A 26,736-nucleotide genomic window follows, 5' to 3' on the forward strand; every position below is an offset into this window, starting at 1 on the left:
AACAAATCATGAATCTAATTTTAACTGTCAAATTTAAACAGTTTATTTTAAACTCGGATATAATCCTTCCGAGTGATGACATGAGACAAGTCTTATATTATAAAGACAAAATGATTAGATTAAATTCGGAGATATATACTGCCGAATGTTAAAATGAAAATAGCTTAAATTATACACACAACACAATTAAAGTGAATTACGGAGTACTACTATTAACATTGAATGATTTAAACTCATGATTACATCTAATAAGTAATATGAGTTGGGGGTAGTGTCTTCGGGTTAAACTAAGCTACCGAAGTTGACGGAATTGAAGCTGCTGTTTCTCCTCCCTCTTGCTGATCTTCCTTCCTGTCAAGTGGTCCTTGTGGTAGAATCGGCAATGGCGCCACTAGATGACTGGACCGACGAAACTCTCCGCTGGCAGTAAAGACGTCGACGACTCGAACTCTGCCATCTGGTCCGGGATACAATTTAGTGACTCGACCCAAGACCCATCGGGTTGGCAGCATGTGTTCCTCCTTTAACAGGACCATTTGACCCACACTCAGATTGTTGCTCGAGTCCTTCTTCCATTTGTGTCGTAACTGCAAAGAATGTAAATATTCCGCCGACCAACGTTTCCAAAATGCTGCTGTGGTCAATTGTATCTGAAGCAGATTGGCATGGACATTAGTGTTATATTTAACCTCCATTGGAAGAGCGAGTAAGGATCTGCCAATTAAGAAATGTCCAGGTGTGAGGGGTAAAAGGTCTAGTGGATCCGAAGACAAGGGACTAAGAGGACGGGAATTCATGCAAGCTTCTATTTGAGTCAATACCGTACAAAATGATTCGAAATTTAAGGTGGTGGCCTTTAACACCTTGTTTAAATGAATCTTCATGGATTTAACCGCTGCTTCCCACAGCCCTCCCATGTGAGGCGCCCTTGGCGGGTTAAACTTCCAACGAATCCCTTCGGAGGCTACATACCGTAGTAGCTTCTCCTCATGAGGACGTTCGTAAATTAATTTTACTAAATTAACGAGTTCACGACTTGCACCGACAAAATTAGTAGCATTGTCGGAATATATCGTATTGGGCCTGCCACGTCTGGCTACGAATCTTCTTAAACAATTTAAGAAATTTGAACTCGTTAAGTCTCCGACAAGTTCCAAGTGAACTGCCTTACTGGAAAAACACACAAAGACACAAACGTAACCCTTAATTATCTTAGAATTCTTATTGCAACCACTCTTCACAGGAAAAGGTCCTGCGAAATCTATCCCCACATGACTGAAAGGAAAATTCGCAGTGGTACGTTCAAGCGGGAGTAATCCCATTAATCTATTGTGTGACAGTGGTTTATTTCTGAAACAAATGACACATGAACGCACCACTCCTTTGACAGTATTATGTCCGGCCAATGGCCAATAGGTCTGCCGCAATAACGACAGTAAGGCTTGAGTACCCAAGTGAATATATTTCAAGTGCGCATCTCGGACAATCATGTGTGTAAGTTTATGCTTATTTGACAAGATAATGGGTGACGTTGATAGAGTTGTTCCCAGAGGAAGTCTACTTCCAACACAAATTAAATTCTCGTGGAATAGAGGGGACAATTTAGCTAATTTACTGCTACTGGGAATTGGATGTCCCTTGCTCAGCAAACGATATTCCAATGGAAATGATTCCATTTGCGATAACCTTATCAAATTATTTAAAGCATCTTTTAATTCTAAAGCGGACGGTTCGTTATTTTCTTTAACGTTTAATTGTTTATTCCTTAGTGGCCGACGAACATATGATAAAACTCGAAGGAGTCTTGGAAGATGAGAATGTTTATCTATCCAATTATTTTCCCTCACAAGGGTAGCGTTAGTGACTACCCTTCTCTCTGGAAGATCTATTGTGATCTCAGGAGGTCTTCGAGGCCATCGTGATTCGTCTAATTTCAACCAACTAGGGCCGTCCCACCATAACGAATTATGATTTAATTGTACATTTTTGTTTTTCTCTGCTATTTGAATCTGTCGGTACATCTGCTTAATATCCGCAGTAATCACGTATTTATGGAGTCGAAAGTTGAGTAGTAAACTTAACAAATCTGATTGGACACTAGGTCCCACCATCAAAATATTATTTAGTGAGATATTGGACGTTGTCTTTGCGGACGCATCAAAAACTACACGATATTTAGTGGTAAGGCTAGACTCCTTAACCACGACGTGATGAGGTAAATAACAATGAACCTCATGTGCCTCCGGAGGTTCACACTCTGACATATGTCCTAAATTTATGTACTCTTCTAAAACTTTATTGTATTCCATTTTTAAATTATTATTGGCTAAAAAACGTCTTTCCAAAGTTTTGTGTCTTTTCTCCGCAATGTGCAATGAACTTCCTAATACTACCGGGGAATTTTTATATGGTAAAGCTACACAAAATCTACCGTTTTTATCTCGTGATGTGTGTGCTTGGAAATGTTCCTCACATCTTTTCTCCTCAAGAGATTGATGTTTTACCATAGGAACCTGGTCGATCATCCAAAAGTTTTGAATGTGACTGTCTAATTGACTTAAGCCTATGTGGCTCTTCCCTGGAGCATTATTTACTTCGGGATATGGACCAACTATTGTCCATCCGAATTCGGTATCCTTTAAGATAGGCATACCTTTTCCTAACTGGATGGTTCCTGCTTTCATAGCATGAACGCAAATCTCGGCGCCGAGCAATAAATCGATTGGCGTCGGTTTATTCCAAAGGGGATCTGATAACTTGATTCCCGCTGGTATTGAAATTAACTGTTGATCCAGTTTCACAGTTGGAATTTCGCCAGTAATTTCTGGTAATACCAAACACAACACTTTGGTTGAGTAATTAGTGGTTGAAGACCTTATGGTCACCTTGGTGATGTGACGAATGCTACTTTCTTGATTAGCGATACCTACAATTTTTTGAGAGATTTTCTCTAATTTGAAGTTATTCTTCTTAGCGAAAGATGTGGTAACATAGTTGACTTGTGAGCCGGAATCTAATAATGTGCGACCCTTAACGACCGTTCCATTGGACGTTATAATGTCTACTTGTACCGTCGGTAAAATTATCTCCCTTTGAGAGAAATGAGTAGAATGAGCATTAATTGACTTCCTTCCCGTATTATTGGAACTAAATGTATCGTCCTGATGCAACAAAGTATGATGGTTTTGTTTGCACCTTAAGCAATTATAGTTAGACTTGCAATTTGTTATCTTATGCGATGAATTTAAACATTTAAAACACATGTTATTAGATTTAACGAATTCATTTCTTTCCATACTGGATTTTGCTTTGAATTTATCACATTTGCCTATGAAATGATTATTTCGACAGAATGCGCATGCGTTTACCTTACTTGATGGGTTTTTGTTCGCGACATGAGTTCTCATGATTCTTTGACGACTATGAGGGAATTCCTTCACCGTAGTTACAGATGCAGTAGATTGTAATACATTACATCTATTCTGCAAGAATGTCTCTAAACTTTCATATGGTGGCATTTCTCTGCTAACCAGCGATATTTCCCAGTCTCTTACTATATTAAAAGGTAATTTCCTTAGAACTAAACATGTTACCCATGGATCTAAAATTTCTCTCGCGTAACCCAACGATTCAATGTTTTTAATACACACTGTTACCTGATTCAATAGATTTCTCAATTCGATATGTGATTCTCTTGTGATTAATTTTAAGTCACAAAGTGAATTAATCCTAGTTTTGAGATTAAGTCTTGGTAAATTATATTGCTTGTCTAAAATACTCCAAGCTATTTCGTAATTGTCTGAGCTAATATCTAAACCTGATACAGCTGCCAAAGCGGGACCGATTAAGGATTGATGCAAATATTGCAATTTCGTGACATTCGAATATTCCGTTTTGTTTCCTATTATATTCTTAAAAGCTTGTTGAAACGATTGCCATTCAGATGGATCTCCCTGAAATGTGGGAATGGTTAACGTCGGTAACTTATCTCTAGCAAATTTAATTGTTGCTTGCTCTACCTTTAGTTTACTATCTTGAAAGGATTGGCAATCTAATGCTGCTTTAAGATTTTTAACTGTTATTGTAATTGCATCGTACTCTTCGTCTATTTTGGCCGCTTTCGGTATGTCTGTAAGGTTATCTAAATATTCGTAATGGAGTTTTCGGACATAATCGTATGCTTCTTTAATGGTTTGATACTGTCCTTCATCTAATTCGGAGGATTTATCTATTTTTCCTTTTAGTCTTTGTACCGCGCCTGAATACCTTAATTCTATTGACGTCATTATAACTTCTACTTTATTTTCCTTCGCTAATATTTCTATCGATTGAGTCTGACTTCGAGTCTGATGTATTCTAGAGCTTGACCTGTCTCTAATAGGTTCTACGTCCCTAGTTGGATTTCGACCTTTATGCGACTTGGAAGTCGAAGCTTCTATTTCCTCGTTTTCAGCACTTGACATTTGTTTCAGAAAGTTGCACTATTTCGTCTCATAAATACAGTTGTTCTCTACTATAGCTGTCAATTGAACTATTCGTAGAGATAAGGTAATAATATTCAATGATTAACCGTGAATCTTAATATTCTACTTTAACTATTATCACCAGAATCTATCCAACATATTTTGGAAGAAATTACAACCCTAAATTGGTGGGTGCTTGATTTAAACCACTTTGGGGCTACAAGTCTTGTGATTTATTTTAAATCACCACTGTTTCATCACACATTATGAAACAAAGAGATCTACCGATGTATGAATATGCCGGTATGTACTTGATTTAATCCACTTTGGGGCTACAAGTGTAATTCCACATTTATCGTGGAAGGGGGGGGGGGGGAGGGTGTTTCTACACACATTAAGAAACAAAGATCTACCGATATGAATATACCGGTATGTACTTGGTTTAAGCCACTTTGGGGCTACAAGTATAATTCCACATTTATCGTGGAAGGGGGGGGGGGGAGGGTGTTTCTACACACATTAAGAAACAAAGATCTACCGCTATGAATATACCGGTATGTACTTGGTTTAAGCCACTTTGGGGCTACAAGTATAATTCCACATTTATCGTGGAAGGGGGGGGGGGAGGGTGTTTCTACACACATTAAGAAACAAAGATCTACCGATATGAATACCGGTATGTACTTGGTTTAAGCCACTTTGGGGCTACAAGTATAATTCCACATTTATCGTGGAAGGGGGGGGGGGGGAGGAGGGTGTTTCTACACACATTAAGAAACAAAGATCTACCGATATGAATATACCGGTATGTACTTGGTTTAAGCCACTTTGGGGCTACAAGTATAATTCCACATTTATCGTGGAAGGGGGGGGGGGGGAGGGTGTTTCTACACACATTAAGAAACAAAGATCTACCGATATGAATATACCGGTATGTACTTGGTTTAAGCCACTTTGGGGCTACAAGTATAATTCCCCACGTGCTTTGCTAATTTTACACTACATCTGATTTTACACTTTTAATACGAAATTCGATGCGACCGATGAAACATTCCTTCGTAGCGCGATATTATTTTATACAATCGCGTTAATTAATTGTTATACTTTAAAACATATTTTAAAAACTGACCTACCCACATGATTGCCTTTTGAACAGATTGCCTGAGATTGAATACATTCACTTACTTGAATATCCTTTACGATGTTTATGTGATCGTTCCGATAATTTTGGATTACCTCTGTGTCCCATGCGTCTTTGTAGGTTATGTTTTTATTTATATATTTTCTGCGTCAATCACGCGGTCATGTACCTCTGTACATCAATCAATATATTGCTGAAATAGAAGCAAACATGTTATTAGTATTGGAAAGGTATGGATAGTAACAAAGGAACGATACCGATTTCTTAATTGACATCCATTTTTTCTCGACCACGTTTTTTCCTATTGGTTTGTCCGTTTGGTGTTGTGGCCTAGGTTACTGGTGTCCGGTTCGAAGTGACCATCATGGAAAAGACTTCGATAATGGTTTGATGTAGTTTATTGAAATGTAAAATTTGCACGTGGTGGTTCAGCGGAGCGTACGGAACACAAGATGTCCGTACGCCGTCTGCTCGAACTCTGTCGACCGTCGCGTATTTCCGCTTGGGCCGACACTAATGCCAACTCGTCAATAATGCCAATCGACAATCAGTTAATAAGACTGTTTGCCACACGTCATTACAAAAGTCGGAACACTTAATAAAAAACATTTATTTTATATAACAAACTTGTAAACAAACCTATAAATACCGTATCAAATTATACAACGTAAGCCAATTTACTCACTGAAAATATCACAGTTTAATTTTAACCCAACGACAACACACTGTACGTGTAACATAATTCAGTTACATTATTATTATGTGATACATCCAGGTATTGTTGCACGCCACTGGCGTTTGTTTATATCCAGAGGCACGTCGTTAAAGTATAATTAGCGTACAATCAAAACAAATAAAAAACGACGGATCAGAAGCGATGGCTTTCGCGTTAAAAAATATCATTCCAGAAAATAAAAGACCGCACTTTGAATATAACGACCACGAAATTAATGGTATTGTTATACGATTCGGCCACAACAACCTTAAAAAAGAAAAAAAAACAACAAATTCTCGCAACAAAACGACTCAGCAGCGACAGGTTAGCCAGTGTGTGGGTCTTAACGAGACAACAGAAATTGGGATCAAATTATCGGATTGAAAAATTGTACTCCGCGAGACACATTACCCTAATAGTGATATAATGATTTGTGCCAGTGTCATTATGTGGAACAGACGAGACCTTGTTTCCTGTACGTCTGTCACGCGACAGATGGCCTATCCAGTTAGATCGGTGATGCTCAAACATACGACATATGTGTAATTTAGACAGATATAATGTTAGGAAGTCGATGGGGAAGATGTTTTGGAATCGTATGCGACTACCTGGAATTAGTTATACCTGTAAGTGCAAGAGCTGTGAGAGATGTGTGTCAGTTACGGTGGGTTTGGTAACAAATTTTATGAATCTTTCGACAGATGGTAAATTGGTCCGGGCGCCTTGTTTGCGAATAAATTCAACCGTAGAAAGGAAGTTCAAATTATATGTGTATCATAAATAAGTTTTGTAACGAGATTATTGTATAATCGAAGAAAATTCAAAGACATCTGTGAAGGACAATAGAAGATGAAAGTGCTTTCATCTCGAATATTTTTTTCTTAAAAATATATACTTGCATATGTATTTTAAGGCAAAAAATTACTAACTTTCAGTTCGTGAAGACTTTCTTTAAATTTCGCAAAACATAAAGAACATTTGTTATAGCCTTATACATCTGTTCCTTTTAGTTATTTATTTCATTGTTCCATTTCATATTGTAATATTTTGTTTATATGAATCAAAATTTATTTGAACGTAAGTATATATGAATATGTAATTGTTGATAAATTAATTTATACGAATCTATATATAATATTATTATATATGAAGAAAAGTAGGTTATCTTCCGAAGTCTTCCAAAAATATTATTTTCCTTTCAGTACAAGTATATTTATAATATATATTAAGTACATACATATAATATCGTTGTCTTTATTCATTACTGTAAATAAACAATTCGAATCAAATATTAAGTATGTATTTATAATATAAAACTAAAATACTACCTCTATATATAATTACATTATTAAAATATTCTAGGCATGGATATTAAAATTACAAATTAAATTATGCCGAGCATACTTATGCAAATGTATTAATTTTTATTAGCATATCAGATCGATAAGATTATAGAATCGTAAAAATAAGAATCGCACCACATTCCTATAATTTAATCATGCCACAATTTGTAAAAAATTCAACAGTAAAAGCATGGAATCCGATTATTCAAATGCACTTTATTAAAAACAAACATTTGATTATGAGAAAAAAAAACAAGTATATTCAATAATCCATTCCAATTTAATATACACAAAGTGGACATAAAGCTTAATTACATTTTTTACAAGACGTCTAGCGACTATATAAATTTAGTAATTTCTTAGTTTCACAGTAATGCCCCCCCCCCCTCTTTCAGTCTCCGTTTATTCATTTTACTTACCAAATATGACCTCTCAAATGAAGTTAATTGAGTTGAATTATGAACATAAGTACGCCACTGACGGTTTTTATTTTATTTTTAATGGGAACTTATTTTTTTTATAAATATTAAAGAAAAAGACACGTTTGGAACACACATGCATATGTTTAAGTCTAGCGGAGATAAATAAATTATAAATATATACATAATAGATCAGGGGTAGCGAATTATTTTTCGTTTCGCGGGCCAAAATTTCCAAATATTTATTTACTGAATGTCAGACGTGCCAATGAACTTTTAATGACGAAAAAAGTGCCTTTCAAGAATTATATTGAAAAAATTTAAACAAAATGTATTTAATTTTATTAAAAACTATAATAATAAATATGAAAATATAATATGAAAAAGGCTTTAAAAAAATAATGTTACAACAAAATTTTGATTTTGAATAAAATAATAAAATATAGCATAAAATAATACAAGTACATATAATATATAATATATAAAACAATTATTAATTAATGAGATTTTTGCTGCTGTTTTTTGAAGCTAAAGTCTTATACATATCTGCTTCATGTTTTGTGACTTTCATCAATATGGATACTTAACAAAATTCATCAGTCAATGAATTTCTGAAGTTAAATTTTCAATTAAATAGATCATTGCATAAGTTCATACCCGTTTACCGTTTATCGTGTTATGCAAAAATCGGTCATGAACTTATGCAATTATCTTATATAACGAAATTTGATACGTTCAAAACAGACATTTCCTCATCTGGTTACTACTATTATTACTATATACTACGATTACTACTATTATTACTATATACTACGATTGCAATAATGCATTTTGCGTATATAGTAACCACTCTCTACCCCCCCGTTAAGTTCATTTGAACTACACATTTACAAACCAATGCAATGGGATCGCGCTCAGTCTCATTCCAGGATAAAAGTAAATAGCACTGCCTGTATCTGAATTAGAAAATGCGAAAGTTGAAAAGATTTTTAAAAAGCCAACCAAGTCTGGTGCAGACGTTGAAAAAGTTTCGCTTTCCGAACGGATGAAAAGCCACCGCATTACGGGCGTAACGGTAACGGTTACTGTAACGGTCCCGCAAAACCAACTATGTATATCGGAGTCGTTGCGGCTTCGGCTCGAAGTTCAGTCTTGTCGTTTACTTTTACATCTGAAACCGTTAACTTCAGCAAATGCAGCTTTTGCGGGGGCCTTTGAAGCCTCCGGGCAAAAGCTCCAGCTATGTTACACCGGCAACTTCAGCAAACCTACAAGACCGACAAACATCGAAAATAAAGAATGCGTCGGTTCAAAAGCTACAAAGCTATACATATGTTGAACATTTCGAATCGGCGATTATCGATATTATATCAGCGAACATACATAATACAGTCGATATTGAACGACGAAGTTTTATCATGATAGTATGTGAAGTCTATCGGGAGAGAGTGCTTATTCGATATGCTACTACTTGAGGGAATAGACCTGGTGCAAAGCACGCTACTATTTGTTGGAGTAGATATGTATGTATGTATTTTGTCCTTACAATATTTCTTTATCAAGTTTTAAAAGTCTACAATATTTGAATACATATAGTCGACATATGTTAGCTCAAAGCAATACTTGAGAATTGCACAAATCCTTTGACTACTTCCTTGAATTCAGCTCTACACATTTAAACGTTGACTTGTCCTTGTAAGTAAAGCATCAGAAGTAGAATATTTATGTAGTTCTTAGAATACTTCTTATCAACTATCCAACAGCATAGCTTGGTGGTTGTTTTAATGCTAAGCACCGAGGTGTTGCCGAGTTCGATCCTGTGGGTTGATCCCAATTGAAAATAATTTATTCCGAGTATTATGTGTAGTGCTGCTGGTCAGACTTGAATCTTAGTGACTCCAATTCGATCGTTTCCTATCAGAGTTTGTTAATTTATCTGATTGCATTATTGAAACGGTTCCACATCAAATTGTCAAAAACCATCCTACCAACTATGTACATATGTATGTATGTCATCATTTTTTATTTTACATATGTACATATATTTACAAACATCGATACAATTTTTAGAATAATTTTAACAAAGCATCATAAATAGATCTATGGATACATTTTGACAAATCTTTGATAAACTTTCATTTTCGAAGCACTTTTTTTTATATAAATCGTCAAATTTCGAGATGCTTAGAAGTTTTCCAGACATTTATGGACAAATTTACAACACTTTTATACGGATCAGCGAAATCCTTGACGCTGAAAACTCGAAAATTGCGAGTAATGGGTATAGGTTGCCAATTTGTTGGAATCGTTTCAATGAAAATCAGATAAATTGGCAAATTCTGGTAGGAAACGATCGACCTGGAGTCATAAACAGAGGTCTGGCCAGCAGCAACCAGTGGAACTTGAACCCGTGACCACTATGTTCGAAAGCATATATGCAAACCACTAGTCCACGTTGCTGGTTATTTGAATATGAGTTCAAAATTTATATTTGTACAAGTTCAATATCATAGATGTCGCTCTGGGTCAACCCTATAACGACATCACGAGAAAAATATAAAATTTGTCCATCCACTATGTTTCCTTCCCAAAAGTATAAATAAATAACCAAATTTTAAATTTATAAACAGAAAGCATGTTTGGATGACAATACGTTTTTACCAAATTTGATTTTCGGTCCATTCATGCTATAGATTATCTATTTAAATAATGTATAACTAATGAAATCAATAAAATTTCCTCAGAACCATCTGTCAGATCGACGTGATGACAGCTGGCTTATCGTTACGCCACTTGTTTACATATTACTTTAAGACTTTCCTTAGTGTGCTGAACTCCAAAGTTCTAGTGAAAAATGTAAATGATGAGGTTATTATTGTAATCAGCTATAAAAATCGTTTATTAAACGTCGAATAATCTAAAAAAAGTGCAAGAAATTAATAAAAATAACGGGTGAAACAGACCCGTCATTCCAAGGCGTATATCATTCACACAATGACCGTTGAGAGCAGCGTACTGAATGCCCCCTCTCTCTCTCTCACACATCTGCGAGGCACGTGTTCTCCCCACGAAAATAGTTATTCTTATTGATATTTATAAATGTATTTATTTCGTAATGACATAATTCGAATCATAGAGGTTTAGATGAGGAATATATAAAATATTAAGACCCCAGATTCGGTATATTTGGAGAAATAAAATAAAATAAAAATTCTGGTCACTCGATACTCATCACAGGTGTGGCAAGTGTTAAATCAAGTCGTTCAGCAAGTAGAAATTGCATACTTTTTAGTATTCAATTTTTATGCTGCAAGCATAAAATTATACGTATTTCTCTCATATAAGGATATTCTTCGAATTAATTTTGACCGGTATCATAAGTAATTATTTTTTAGATTTTGGAACATTTTTTGTCACACATCATCAGAGCATACCGAGCCAAATTCTAGCCGTTCAAAAACCAATTTGCACATGCTACCGCTGAGATGCGACATGTGCCAAGCAAGCAAACTACTTCTAAGATATGCAAATTGGTGTACACGAGAGCTCAATTGATAAATCATCAGCAGGAGAGAGGCAAATACGTTGAAATTGTTCCCACAAACTATGGGGCCCGAGGCGGCCCCTCGGAAAATGCCCCATGCTCTGAGCGCAATACAGCCTTCCTTCTATATAATTAAATAATCATACGCGGCGTGTGTGTATCATTCCAAATTACTATACGCGAATATAATTAGGCGAATTATACGTATGCGAAACACCACATTTTCACGGGTCGAATTAAGTTGTTTGCTCGCGGTTGCGGTGACGGTCATCTGTCATCGATGATTGTATGTACGATAAGTGCCGGTGTTAAGTGTGTAAATTTCATGCTAATAAGATACGGGATCGTTTCGTCAAGCTCTATGCGATTACCTATTTCAATATAATGAGAGTTTAATTTATTAGAAAATAAATTAAAAGTCAATGAACTTGAAACTTGGCCAGTTCTAATCCAATCTTAAAATATCAATTTAATATTAAAATTGAATTCCCTCGAAATTCTATTCTAGTAAGTTTCAAATGAAAATTAAATTACAACAATGGAGATTTAAATAAAGTTTAAGATGTTTTATGCATTATTTTCTATAATTAATATATGTACATATATGTATATTTAAGTTTCTTTAACATTCTTCTAGCTATATAAAAAAAAATCATATGAACCTTTAAGGCTCATTTATACAATTGCAGCTTAAGCCGGAAACCGCACGTAAACAGCAGTACGACTATTTAGTAAAGGAAGAAAACCTCAATAAAAAACCGATTTTATTTGAATTTAAAAAATAATGTAGGTACTAAAATAGGAAAAATAAAGTTTATTTTCGTGTAGCATATTTAAGTCAATAATTGAAATATTTCTAGTAATTTGATTTGATTGAATATTCTTTCTCTCAAACAAATTTCCTTCGGGCATTAAAATATTTTTAATAATTAAATTTTTTTTATATATTTTTATTTTATTTTATTTTATTTTATTGTCACAATCAATACACACTCGCCATTACAGATTTGCTCCAATGCGACGGGTGTACGTTAATGAAATACATAAACAATCAGAAATCAGAAATACAGTAATACATACATATAGAATCAGAATATATAGAATATAACAATTAATCAGAAATAATAATCATAGTGACATCTATGGATTTCAGATTACTGTGTATAATTAATACAAATTATACACAGGCAGATTTTTGTGACAACAGGATTAGATTTTTTAATACCAATTTTCAGGAACCGTTTCAGCAATGATCAGATAAAATTGGCAAACTCTGATAGAGAAACGATCGATTTGGAGTCACAAAACCCCCAAATCTAACCAGCAGTGGCGAGGACACGAACCTATGACCTCAGTGATGCTAAATATATACGCTATCACTAAGCCAAACTGCTGGCTTATCCAAAATATAAAGTCTTGACATGATTTAATGTTGATTTATTTATATATTTAAATTTAAGTTTGGACCATTGTGGCATTACAGGAGTCCCTAATGCGCCACAATGGTCGAAAAAGTACCGAGAGAAAAATAAAAATATTATCTATACACAGATAAAGTAAAAATACATTTATACATAATCATAAGATTACATTATAATAATAGCAGATAAAATAAAAAAATCAAATAATAAAATAAAAAAGTAATATATACGCCCCAAGCATTTAAATTTTGGATATGTTTAAATTACTAGAAAGAATATTAATGGCAGAAATATATAGCATGGAAATAAACTTTATTTTTTCAATTTTAATGCATTATTTTTCCCATTTTAATGCATTATTTTTTTAATTAGTTTTGATGTAATTTAGTTTTTTTCTATTACTTAATAAAAGCTTTTTTTTATGAGTAAAGTGAGATGAAATGATATTTTTATTATAAAGTACATACATACATATATATACCTACAGTATAAATCTATATACATAGGTAAAAAATATATACAATATAAAATACATATGTATGTTTATACAATACACAACAAAATTTATGCTTAAATATTTAATGTTAGCAATTTATTAATGCAATTTTGTCCCGGAGAACTCGAGTCGAACTTTTCTTAAACTGAAAGCACACTATAAATTAAATGTATTAAATAATTGATCAAAACCGAAGCAGGCTTCAGTAAGGTACATACATAGTTCTCGTTTGAGAATTTACATACATAACTCGCACCACAAAGTTTGCTCATTCTTCTTAAATATTTTCAACAAACAACCTAGCAAATATCCAACGTTGGTCTCACAATTTAAGATTATGAAATACTCACTTTACTGATCAAAGACGCTTCTCGCTTCTCTAATAATAACGGTTAAACAATGTCGACGGGCAAACTCCGCATATCGGAGACGTCGTCAATCTCGCGGCTAATTTACTTAAGGGCTTATTTGCACGTTCGCGATAATTTCCCACAAGAAGCTTTTCCCACCCCGTTTTCCAAGCCCTCACCCCGTACATGATATAAATAACACCGCGTATTAATAACATCTATGGCGGGAAATAATTTTCTCCAAACGTGACACAATCGAGCGGTACCGTTGCGATACCTTGAGGGAAAATGCCGTTTGTTTATTATTCTTACGTAAATTAATTAAACAGACGAATTAAAATCATTCCTCGGTTATAATTATACCAAAGACCTACGTCAAATATTTCAAAAGTGTTTATTTTTTACGCGACTTTGTTCCAGATTGATCCATTTCATTCAGAGATGAATTTATTTTTAAAAGGCAAACTTTATTTTTATATTTGCCATCACAAAGAGCGTTGAAATTTCATTTACTCTTCTCCTCCCTCTCTATCGGCGATAAAGGCGTATTGTAGTTTTGCCCTGAAAGAGAACGATTTTCCGATAAACCGTCTCGAGTCCCTATCTCTCACGTATCGGTTATTTCTCTATCAATGAAAACTGCTAGTCATACGCGCCCGGGAAAAATATCCCGCTAATGAAAAACTCAGACGAAAGGGATTCCGCTCGGCTTTTCATCGCGAAAAAATGCGTCTAATCAACGAATTCCATACGAAAGGTCTCATTTTTCAATTAACTTTTACTAAGCCGCACTCGCCCTTGCTATAAGTATAACCTACGCTAAAATATAAAATAAACCTTTTTGGCATGACAAAGTTTCACATTCTGTGAAATGAAAATGCTATTTTACCTTTATATAATTAATTATGTAATCATATAAATATCTGTATATTGTTTTGGTTAGATACAGTGACATAATTTTATATTATAAATTTATTTATAATATATACATACATTATGAGTAACAAAAAATCACGTTTTTTAATACACCAGAACGGAGACTAGTCAATCTTCATTAAATTTGACCCATTTAATTCGAATATGACAAAAGGTTTTTTCTTGTTTATGAGATAAAGGCGCTTTGAAAAATACGCAGTTTTTATAGATTTTTGGTTTTTATAGACTAAAAATCTAGTATTTCTGTTCCAAAATTGAGTATTGGAATCAATAGTCGAATATTTTTACTTTATGTACGTAGTAACAATAGATGAAGTTTTGTGATCATGCGAAAATTCGAACTCGAGATTTTGACTGATTCGAACTCAGAATCGATTACTGATCACGTTTTCATGATCTAGTTTTCTATATATTTACAGTTATATATTTCACTACGTTAACAAGGATTTGTTTCTAATCTCAATGTTTTTTTTTAATTTTATCTGAATGTACTAATTCAAGCGGTAAATAATTTTAATTCTGATTTTAAAAAAAATTGACAGAAAAAAGTATATTTTTGCCTTTTAAAATTCGCTAGATAATTAATAATAAGTATTTTATATAAACAAGCAATCGATAGAAAAACATTGGAATATCGATTTCAATTCTCACTTTTGACACAAAAATACTAAATTTTGAATTGAGGTGAGTAGGCTATAAAATTAGTAGACCCATATATAATATTATATAATACACGTACATGAATGTAGGAAGAAGTATGTATGTATACATATGTACATACGCTTATATATTTTATTTTATGTTCATGAACATGTTCACTTGCCTTTACAGATCACTCTAAACCGACGAATGTACTAATACAGTTAATAATAAAAACAATACAAGCATTTTATACAATGCGAATTCAAACAAACATCATCAATGAAAGAAATATTTTATATGTATGCCTAAAAATCAAATTATTAAACCTTTATTGGAATACTGTCTATATTTAAAAACACTACGCAATTTATTATTATGATTAACTTATTATATTAATATTTTTTTTGTTAAATTTTTGAAAGTTCAAATAAAAGCCATTCCTAAGATACTTGTGATTTATCACATACTTATTTAAAATATCATAATATAATTTATTCAAAATGGATGCCGCGTTTTATGAGAAAACACTATACGATATATAAGAAAATAGAGCAAAACACTTAAACGTAAATTTTTAAAGCGATTCGAAAGAAACCTTAAAAAGTTTTCTTAGCCATAATTTATTAAACATACGCAAGGAGTATAGAAAAACTTCCCTCTCACTCACTATCGACTTTTTGCGAAGGAAGAGTTTTAACTTCTCGGCTAATTGAGCTCGCCCCCGCGCGTATGAATAATTTATTACAGTTTGCAACACGCAGCATGCAAAAATTTGCATAGATCTGTAACGAAAACCCACCCCCGACCGTCCACGTCCTCGGCGGGGGGCTCGAACTAATCTTCCAGCTCCTTTGCCCACCCTCGCAATTTCCATGTTTCTGCAATATCTGCATGCAAATTGAACCGAAGACGAAGTTGGCCGATATGCGAGGAATGCGCTTGTTGCGAACGCAAAGCAAATAAAAATGCATTCTCAACCGTGTGCAAAGCGAAGACAATAAGGGGAAATATTTGCAGGAAACTTTACCGGGTTGCGCCTGTTTGGTGTTATTGGATGCCCTGGAAAACGACGCCGACGTGTGAAATTAAAGTGAATATGTACCAGTACTTAAATTGTTAATATATGTATATATGTATATATAGAATATCTCAATGGATTAAATTCATCCGTAAGTGAAACCGATATAAAACGTCCTCGCTTATTGGCAAAGATATTGAAATTCGCGGGAATTGGTATAGGCAAGTGGAGCGTGAGCTTTCGCTATGCACTGGATGAGCTTTTGTGTTTAGACACTCCAGTGGAGACCAGCTTCTGTGCACAAAGCTCTTCTCTCGTCTCACCCGGGCCAATAAGGTTCTGGAGCTGAGCTGATTATTAGGTTGCCACTTCAGCTGAGATAGTCAAAGGGCCGACGAAATCGCATTATTTATATATGTATATGCATACTTACTTATAATAGATTCATATACAAAATATCATACATATGTATATATGTAGTAAAAAACGAAATTTTACTATGCTTAAACTTATAATCATTATAAAAAAATATACGTGGAGATGTGTATTGAATGTTTATTATCTTCAAAATCAAGCTTAAGTCCGATATAAACAACTTTTCAAAATGTATTCATATAATTTCAAATGGGTCCAGAAATCATTTTAAATAATGACAATCTCAACATATTTGATTTTTAAATGCTTTTTTATTATTACTAAATTATGTTCACAATACATCTTATATCTATTTTAATAGCTACTGATCTACTGATCATTTTCTATTTTACAATTTTAATTTAATTTTGTTAGTTATCATAGTATTATATTATTCTTATGTTAATGTACAGCATAATAGGAAAAAGAGCTCAAAAACCTATTTACAATTCTTATACATAAATGTTCATAATACATTTAATACATAATATTAATTAAAGACTCTCAAAGTCGATGACCTAAAGCTGATTGTGTTTAGGTAATCTGTGATTATTAATATATATATACATAAAGATATGTATGTATTTATTGAACATAATAGACATATTCAATTACGTAATTATCCCAATATGTATGTATGTACTTTAGGCCGGAGCAAAAAAGGTGAATTTTAGATTTTCATCGATCAACCTAGTGAAAAACTTTTGTAGTTTCAAGGAACGTCAAATTAAAATTTCATCTATTTTTGAACAATGTCCTATGCCTCGAACCAATCGATTTATCTCGACAAAATTTTCGAAAAAGTAGATTTTTATCATATATCTTTCATTTTTGAGAATTTTTTCAATTTTTTTACTATTTAAAAATAAATAAAGGATCAATATTCACCTATGGAAGTTTATTTGAGTCGATTAGGATAAGTTTTGGATGATTAACGAGAATTAAAAGTCACCATTTCGCTCAAAAGGCCCTATACAAAGCTAGCCGCGCTCGTAATGGATGTTTCTATGAGGGAAGCCTTATTTTCATAAAATCGTATTTTTGAACATGAAAGTCGTTGAGAGCTTTGTTGGATATACCTTTAATCTGAAAACAGAAAATTCCGAAAAAAAAAATAAGAAATTTATGAAATGTATGAATGCCAGAATGACCTCTTTTGATATAAAACATGATATTTTGTGTCAAAATTTGTAGGTTATATAAATAATAAGATCAAAAAATGTGTAGAATAAGTAATCAAAACTGAAGTAGTTATTATAAAGGTGTATTACGGTATACAATAATGAAAAACTTTTAAAAATGAAAGCTTCATCTTACTATGTAAATTGTATCTCACTCAAACTCTAGCAACGTACATACATACACACATAAGTAAAAAGTACATTTAAAAAAATTTAAACGAAATATTTTCTATAATATACAATGGAATTGCGATAAATTTAAATAAATGTCTGAATCAAATTTTAAGACGAAAATTCGTAATCTCAAAACAGAAAGTATGTGCATTTTGTTCCAAAGTTTTCTATAATGTATTGTGGCACGAATCGTTGAAAAGTTCAAAGTTAAATTATCTGAATATAGTACAAAGTTTCACATGGCAGAATTATCTGTGTGATTCTAATATAAAATAAAGATACGTTCGATGCGATATTACAAGTTATTATAAGAATTAGAAAACTTAATTTGGTAAAAAGATACGGGTTGGACCTCGAAGCAGAACACACGCGAAACTAGACAACGATATTATTGTAATAAAGAAACTTTCTCATTTTGCGGCGTCGGCTCTTCGAAACCGAAGGAGACGGAGAAAAAGAGAAAAATGGAGTATTTTCGCCGACAAAAATAATTTAAAGGAAACCGTTCCGTTATCTGACTCGGCGAAATATTTGAAAAGTATTTCTCGGGGAGTTGGCTATCAAAAGCGATCTCTAAGCCCGTGAGGAAGTGCAGCGACGGTAACTAGAGGGCAGGCAGGTGAGCTCGAATAACCGAGTGCATCTCGTTATTGAGAAAATCGTCTCAGAGCAGGAAAATAGGCACGGACAATGCGCGAGTTGGGAAATCGGGGGAGTAGTGGCACTTTTCCCAGATCGTTTTCCACGAACAAGACAGTGGAACAATGTACCGTTTTCCAAAGTTCGACACGCAAGAAAACGACTTTTATACAAGAAATAATGATTTGGTTTGAACTTTCCCCACCCACTCCGACGGTTGGTCTAGAAAAACGACCTATCGCTATCACGTATACGTTTTCTGGGAAAATTCGGTTTGATGGACATTTGCGTTCCCAGAAAATACTGTTGATTTTTTTTATTTAATTACATACAAAATAAACATTTGAAAATTTACTCATTGAATAAAGCTAATTTATGTTTCAAATACATATGTACATATTATGTCCGTATATATGTACATATAAGTACATACGGACGTACATATGTTAACTAAATTACTATAATATGATAAAATTCTTAATTAAAAATCTTTTATTTATATCGTGTTACTTAAAACACATAAAAATTTTAAACTTTTATTTAAATTATAAAGAAAAAAAGAACTAGAAAAGTGACCTATGTATATATGTATGTACATACATAAATTTTCTGTAAAAACTTAAATTAAACGTACATAAATTTACTGTGTGTTTATTTGAATTCATTATTAGACAAAAGAGTCCTGAAAAGTTAGATATTGAATAAAATTAATTTAAGTTTTAATTGCTTTAGTACATATAATATATACAAATATAATATGTATGTAGTAAAGGAATTATAGATTATTATAAACTATATTGAATGTGTGTATTCATACATATTATAATATTAAAATAAAAACTTGACTTGTATTTTTTTAGCATTGTAGGATAATTAATATAACAAACTAAAATTTTACTATTATATAGGTATATGTACATATTGTTGCGTAGGGGTGGGTGGAGGATCCAAGTAAAAGGCCAACAGTCGTTTCACGGTATTTATTGATGATTAAGGAGATACAAGCACTGGCAGTGCTCAGTCCAGAATGACATGATATCGCCTACGTACCGCCTTATAAGGGGTAGATCTCTCAGGACGTCTAATCTGTTTACCTACTGTATAGTCACGTATTCGGATATGTATTCCCACGGTAAGAGAAGTGCAATCATTGTTTAGCTTACTTGCACTTAGCCTGTCGCTAATCCTTGAAACCACTTATACCAGTCGCACGGTATGCACTTAGTTAATCCGTTAACAGATATCCGTTAAACAGATAATCCTTGAACGGTTACACAGTCTCTGGGATTCTATTCGCTTAATCCGCGGCGTACGTAACAATAAGTTATGTATGTAAAATTAGCATTTTTTTTCAATTAATCAATTGCGATGCTATCATATTTATGCTATCAAAATTCAGACTAAAATAAATTAGCTTTTGGTACGAAGAATATTTTTGTAACTAAATTAAGTTACTTTATAATTTTTTCATGATTTTTAAACTAATAAAAAACTTTTGATTACAAATAATATGAAAAGTTGACGGACTATTGACCGAATGGACACATGGACGACGGACATTTGTCCGAATAAAATTTTTAATTGTTCAAAAATATCAAATTTTAATTAGATCGAGGTGATGTTTGAATAATGTATCTATTTTCAGTGAGTTTTGAGTAGTTTCGATACATAATTGGTCAAATGTCGGTTGCCAAAAGTCTATCGGCCTAATGTCCGTTCGGCCAAGCTTCTGTTGGCCTAACGTCCATCAGCCAAGTGTGAATTTGGTCAAGTGTCCATCAAAAGTCCGCGCATGAAATGAAATGTTAATTATAATTTAATAAGGGTCTATAATTTGGAGGCCCATTGAAATGAAATTCTCTCTCTTGATAGAAAGAGTTTTTTCGATACCTTTACATGCGGAAATATAAATATTACCTTTATTTATTTCCCACTGCCTTTTTATAAGGTATCTTAGGCTATGACTCACAATCTTAGAGAAGAATTATTGCCATTTCAAATACTTCTTTGGAGTATTAAAGGGAAGTATTGACAACTCTTCGATTTTGTCGGAGATTCATTTTTGGGCGCCTGAATGCGGTATAGCTTTGCGTCATCGTCGACTTTTCCAACCTATTGTTGCAAAAACGTCTGCTTTCGGTAACTCGTCTCTTGTAAAGGTTGTCCGATTCCTTAAGAAGTGATAGATGAAGATTTAGACCTGTTTGATTGTCATGTTGATAAAATAGTCAGTTTCATGAGATTCAACACGAATCTATTTGAATGAGATGAATGATTGCTAATTTGTTACTGTTCTTGTTTTATTGTACATAAGACTAGTGTGGCGCATTGAGTCAATCTGTCAGGTCACATTGGTCATTAATTTGTAATTGTTATTACCATTGTTTATTCATTTTTTTATGTATTTATTATAATATTAAAAGGTATCGAAATGGAGAAGTCACCCGCTATTCTATCGCGTTCTCTATATATTCCTCCCGTTTTTTTCATTATTTTGATTTTGTTGCAGCACATTTCTCATCATCGAAAGTCAACTGAGCAATTTGAGGCCAAACAGCCATAGATCAAAAGGCGTAGAAGGCGAAGACAAAGATTTATGCCCCCGGCGACCAGCGATCCTCCATCGATTTATGTAGAGTTGAGAAGCCGCGTATAAATCTCGCTACCGAACTATACTACGACGACGACGAAAAGCGCCCCCAATCGGATAGAGTTATCCGTCCAATAAAACACATCTGTACATGCATAATTCATGGAAATTTTTATTTACGACCCGGCGCCGGATTGATGGATCGAGCTCACCACCCAACTCCCCCATCCCGCCCACCCAACTCCCGAAAAAAAAAAAAAAGCCATCCGGAAATCCGGAACGTCGAACACAACTTTCGCTGGCAGTATGACGGCGTTATCAAATCGACGAAAACTCTCACCCAGGAATTTGAATGATATCGAGAGTGCGGAATGCGGCCCAGCCCCGGATGTGTACCGGCGATAAATTTGATTTAACGTTGAATGTGGCTTTTGGGTGTGTTTTTATTCGATCTGCAAACGTAGAATCTTAGTAAGTATTTCGAGTGCCGCATTTTTCCATTTCAACCGGTCGGCTCTCAAAAAAATCTTCAAAATGTACTCAATATCATTTACAACCATTCACCATCCTATTGTTGCGTAGGGGTGGGTGGAGGATCCAAATGAAAGGCCAAAGTCGCTTCACAGCTGGATGATTAAGGAGATCCACGCGCAGCCAGCGATCGTCCCAAAATAATCCGATATGGCCTAAGTACCTCCTTTTAAAGGACAGGTTCCTCACCACAGCTTCCTCGATCCGTTTGTTTATCTATTGTTCAGGCACCTACGGTCTCACGGTCTCAGGCACGCATAGTCTCACGCTGTCGCACTCTCAATTCTGAGAATTCTACCCGCCACTTAGTGCGTCCCGTTAATCCAATTCGGGGGTCTCCATTGTCCACTCCCGACTGCACTTTAGGCGGCGGATAATCCCTTATTATGCGCAACTCTCATCCATCTCACCCCACAATTTTTTCTAACTTCATCTTTCAATTTTTTCCATCTACCCATCTTCTTTACGGCTTTCCTTTCACCATTTTACATTCTATCGAGTACCATTCTAGCACTTATTTTGTCTACCTTTCATCCATCCTTCTTGCCCATTGCCAATTTCAATTTGTTCACCCTCTCCACTATATCAGTGGTGTAGCTAGCTAACAGCAAGGTCATGCAAAGCATGAGGGCCTAGCTTGGTAAGGTGCCCAAATTTCTAAAGACATTGAGTTTTTAGAAATTTTAATGATATAATAATAATTATTATCAATCTTATAAATTATTATTTTGAATAAAAATACCAATAATTTTATTTTACTACCGCCATTTATGTATAAAACTAAAGACTACATAAACCTCACCCAGATTTCAAATTTGCAAACTTCAAACGCGTCTTAAACGATATTTTATCTCTATCGTAATGGCGGAGGATCCATTTACTTATATTGATGATCAAAATGAGCAATATGGCAAAGTATGGAAACGATCGGATAAGAGGCAATTTTTTTCCTGAATTTTAATCGTAAGTGAAACGTAAAGGAGGTTTGCAAAAATATCTAAAGTTAAAACAGAACATACACAATTTAAATTTGTTGAACAGTTGAGAATTTTCAGAAGCCTACGTTTTGTATATGTATGTACGTTATTTTTTACTCTACCAATAACGGTGGTTAGTGTTGAAAGTTGTAAATAGTTCTAAATTATAATAAAAAACGTATCAAATATTTTTGTCTACATTATAATAGATAAAATTCGATGCTGTGTGATAAATCTTCGTTAGTGTATCGAAGCTTTTATGACCGAGACAAAACAAAGTATTTCAATAATGAGACCCTTGTTATTTTATAAAGGTGACCTAGTGCTTATTTGCAATCCTCGAGAGGGTAGTTTTTTCACACAATGTATTTATTCCTTCAAAAGATTCCTCTTCTCACTCGTTTTTAATTGTTAGAAATTCGTTTGAAATAAATTCAATAGAATTTTTTATGGCTTAATGAAACTGGGAGTACATCATTGTTTGTTCTTTCATTTTCAACTAATTGTACGAGTGCTTTTTATCTATTTCTTTGTTAAAATTTAAGATGTTGACAGACATAATTAAATCAAGTCGAAAAATATCATTACATTTTGTATTCACTGAATTTTTATCAAAATACGCAAAAAATGTTTTTTGTTTATACAAAATTTAAATTAATTAAAATTAACGAAAAGTTTTAAATTCATCTCCTAATATGAAAACAAAAATCTATAGTTGTATGTATATTGTAATTTATTTGAGCGAAATATTATATAATATTAGTCTAATTGCTGAGCTTTTTAATTGCATCTAGCATTATCCAAACAAAGCAACGAACTATATAAAAGGACGTTTTCAGGCATTGGATTCGATTAATTAATTCCAAGAGTTTCTCGAGTGCATTAGAGGAACGAATTCAATTGAAAACTCCAACAATACACAAAAATAAAATAAAAAAATTTCCAAATCCTGCAAAAACCCGACGCAAATGCGATTCAAAGTTTCTTCAGCCAACGAGATTCAATAGGAAACGAGTTCAACATTCATTCGCATAAAATATATGGAAACATACATATATAGCGAACTTTACTTGCAAATTGCAGCGGCTAGTCCCCCTAACATTGCATTGCTGGTGCAATGAATTAACGGTTTATTATTTGCGCAAACAGCGAAACTTTGCAGACGCACTTCAATCCGGGATGAATTGAACGCCGGAAGCGTAACTTATGCTCGCTGGCAAATTAATTAAAACGATCGTCGTCGCCGTTGAAAATGAAGGCTTTCGCGGCAATTGAGCCCTTTCATCGCTCATATAAAGCTCCGGTAGACTTTTGCGCGCACGCTTTAACGCGCGAAAGCTCTTAGCGAGCAACTCGAGCGGCAACTTCGACGCGGTATGCATTACTCATGCACTTTCCCTGACATTAAAAATCGGTATGTATTACAATAAAATCATAACCATCATGAAAATATATAACTATAAATATGTACACATATGTATATGAACACAGGTATTTCAAATCAATTCAGATCAGTCATAAAAAAAATCATTAAATTTAAAAATCATTCGATTTTTGGACTTCTGTGCTAAGCTTTGAATACAAAAAAAGATAATAGTAAATTGCTTATATGTAATTTTATGTGGTATTGTTTTTGTTTTTCAATAAGTCTAATATGTTCATACACCGGGGAGATTTACCAGATGCAACTATTTATTCCACATCAAAAATAATGACACTAGTTATAACAAAAATTCAACGTTACCCAGACTTCATAACCTGGGAAACGAATTTTTTTTTAATTCATTTATTTATTTATTCAATTAGTTTTAAAACTCAATTTTTTTCTTTTCTTTTCTTATATTAATATTTTGTTTTTTTTTTTTTGTTTTATTGTTCTATTTATAATATTATTATTCAATGGTCCTTGCGGCCGTATATGTAAAGTAAATAATTAAAATGTATATCTCCCGATGAAAGTTTCGTAGTAGATACATATGTATGTACATATAATATCAAAATTTTGATCGGTTTATAAAATACGTATCGATCCTTAATAATAACAATAATTCCAGACGATAGGGAGAATAGTGCAATCCATATCGTCCATATAAATAATATATACATACATACTTAGATAATACAAACGAATGACAAAATAAATAAATATAATATAATTATACAATAATAATATGAGCCGTTATATTTGAAAGTGGCGGAAGTCTAATTTTCAGTTCCAAAATTATTATTTATGATTGACTTAATCCACACATTGCTATATCTAATTTTAATTCGACATATCCAGAATCTCGGAAAAGGAGAATACATATATTACAGGGCACCAGTAGTTTTAAATATTGTTGAAAATAATGGTTTGCGAAATATTTCTCGAAAGAAGAAAAATGGACTTATACCACTTTCAATTATAACGGCTTATATATGTATGTATGTACATAAATATATTAATAATAGTAAATAATAATACTTAATTAATCAATTGAAAATAAATTTATGGCGATCAGTAAAGTATGTAGCTTAATCCAATGAACATAGTTATGAGTAGAAATGAGAAGATGCGGCAGCAAGAAAATAATTTGACGAGACAAATACACGACGACGTATGGAGGCTGCTCTTATCCTGAAAATGGACAATTTTGCAGAATTTATACAAATTACTCGAAATTTTGCAAGAAAATGGGTAAAGGTTGTCAATTTGTTGGAACCCTTTCAATAAAATGTAGATTAATTGGCCAACTCTGATAGGAAACGGCCAAGAGTCACATATCCAAGATCTGGCTGGCAGCAACCGGTTGAACCGTTGCTAACCGTCTATATTCGCGATAGAACACATGTTTCATGGCAAAGTGGTTACTTGAATATACCTATGTACATATGCACACGTACATGTTTCAGAAAATTGACGATTTTTCTCAAAAGCATGTTTCTAAAATTACACCCAACTCCTCAATCCGCAACCCTTCTTTAGAGCCGATGAATTATTTTAAAGGCTACGATGTGCTGAAGAAAAAACAGTAAATTCCCCAGCCTCCTGCCTTGCCGCCAACCCCTTCCTGAGCGCGGGAGCAAAGTTTCAAGTAATAGAGCGGGCAGGTGAGGCGATCTCCTCCCACCACACCCGCAAAAACCCACACCATCCCCATTCCAACCCCCATGGGGGTCCCTGGCGGCCGTTAAGGTAACTCGGCTCGCGACGCGTCCCGAATCGCGAATAAGGCGCCCAGCGTCTGTGAGCTGCGTCGAAATGGCGCAATTAAGTGATTACCGCGTGATCAATAGTATAGTTGGACCGGCATATATCGACTATGGGTATACGTACGATGGTGTGTTAGTGCGATTTTTATTGCCGTCATAAAGGCGTACGAGACGAAAATGCGGTCGGCCGACGGGGTCTGTGGCTATTCATCCCCTTTCCACCTCCACTCTGCCCCCCCACCCCCTTGGAATTTATTACCCCGCAAAATGCTGGGGGTTGGTTAATCCTTTGACCTAAACGGTCGACTTACACCAAAGCGTCGATGAATAAAGTATTGCACTTGTGGTGCTTTACTCCGTCAAATCCGGGGACAAGTTATAGTGGCAGAAGACCACTTTGGTTGGCATATAAGGAGGAAAAAATATGAAAATGGCTAAGTTACAATTTTATGAAAAATATATAGAGTAGGTTTTAGATGTTATTTGTAGTTTCTAAAGTGATAAAAATTGTGTTGATTTTTTTTTGTTAATTGGGCGTATAAGAGGAAAG

General features: G+C 34.0%; 1 protein-coding gene across 1 annotated transcript in view; it reads right to left on the minus strand.

The window, feature by feature from the left end:
* Positions 1 to 5,985: 5,985 nt before the first annotated feature.
* The window catches only part of LOC143914903 (uncharacterized), a 338,437-nt gene continuing 317,686 nt past the window's right edge, over positions 5,986 to 26,736 (minus strand). Inside the window, exon 2 of the mRNA XM_077435301.1 lies at positions 5,986 to 6,082. The gene's annotated coding sequence lies outside the window, so the exon portion shown is untranslated. The remainder of the gene's footprint in view (positions 6,083 to 26,736) is intronic.

The sequence above is a fragment of the Arctopsyche grandis genome, chromosome 7 (genome assembly GCF_051622035.1).
Source record: "Arctopsyche grandis isolate Sample6627 chromosome 7, ASM5162203v2, whole genome shotgun sequence".
Classification (NCBI taxonomy): Eukaryota; Metazoa; Arthropoda; class Insecta; order Trichoptera; family Hydropsychidae; genus Arctopsyche; species Arctopsyche grandis.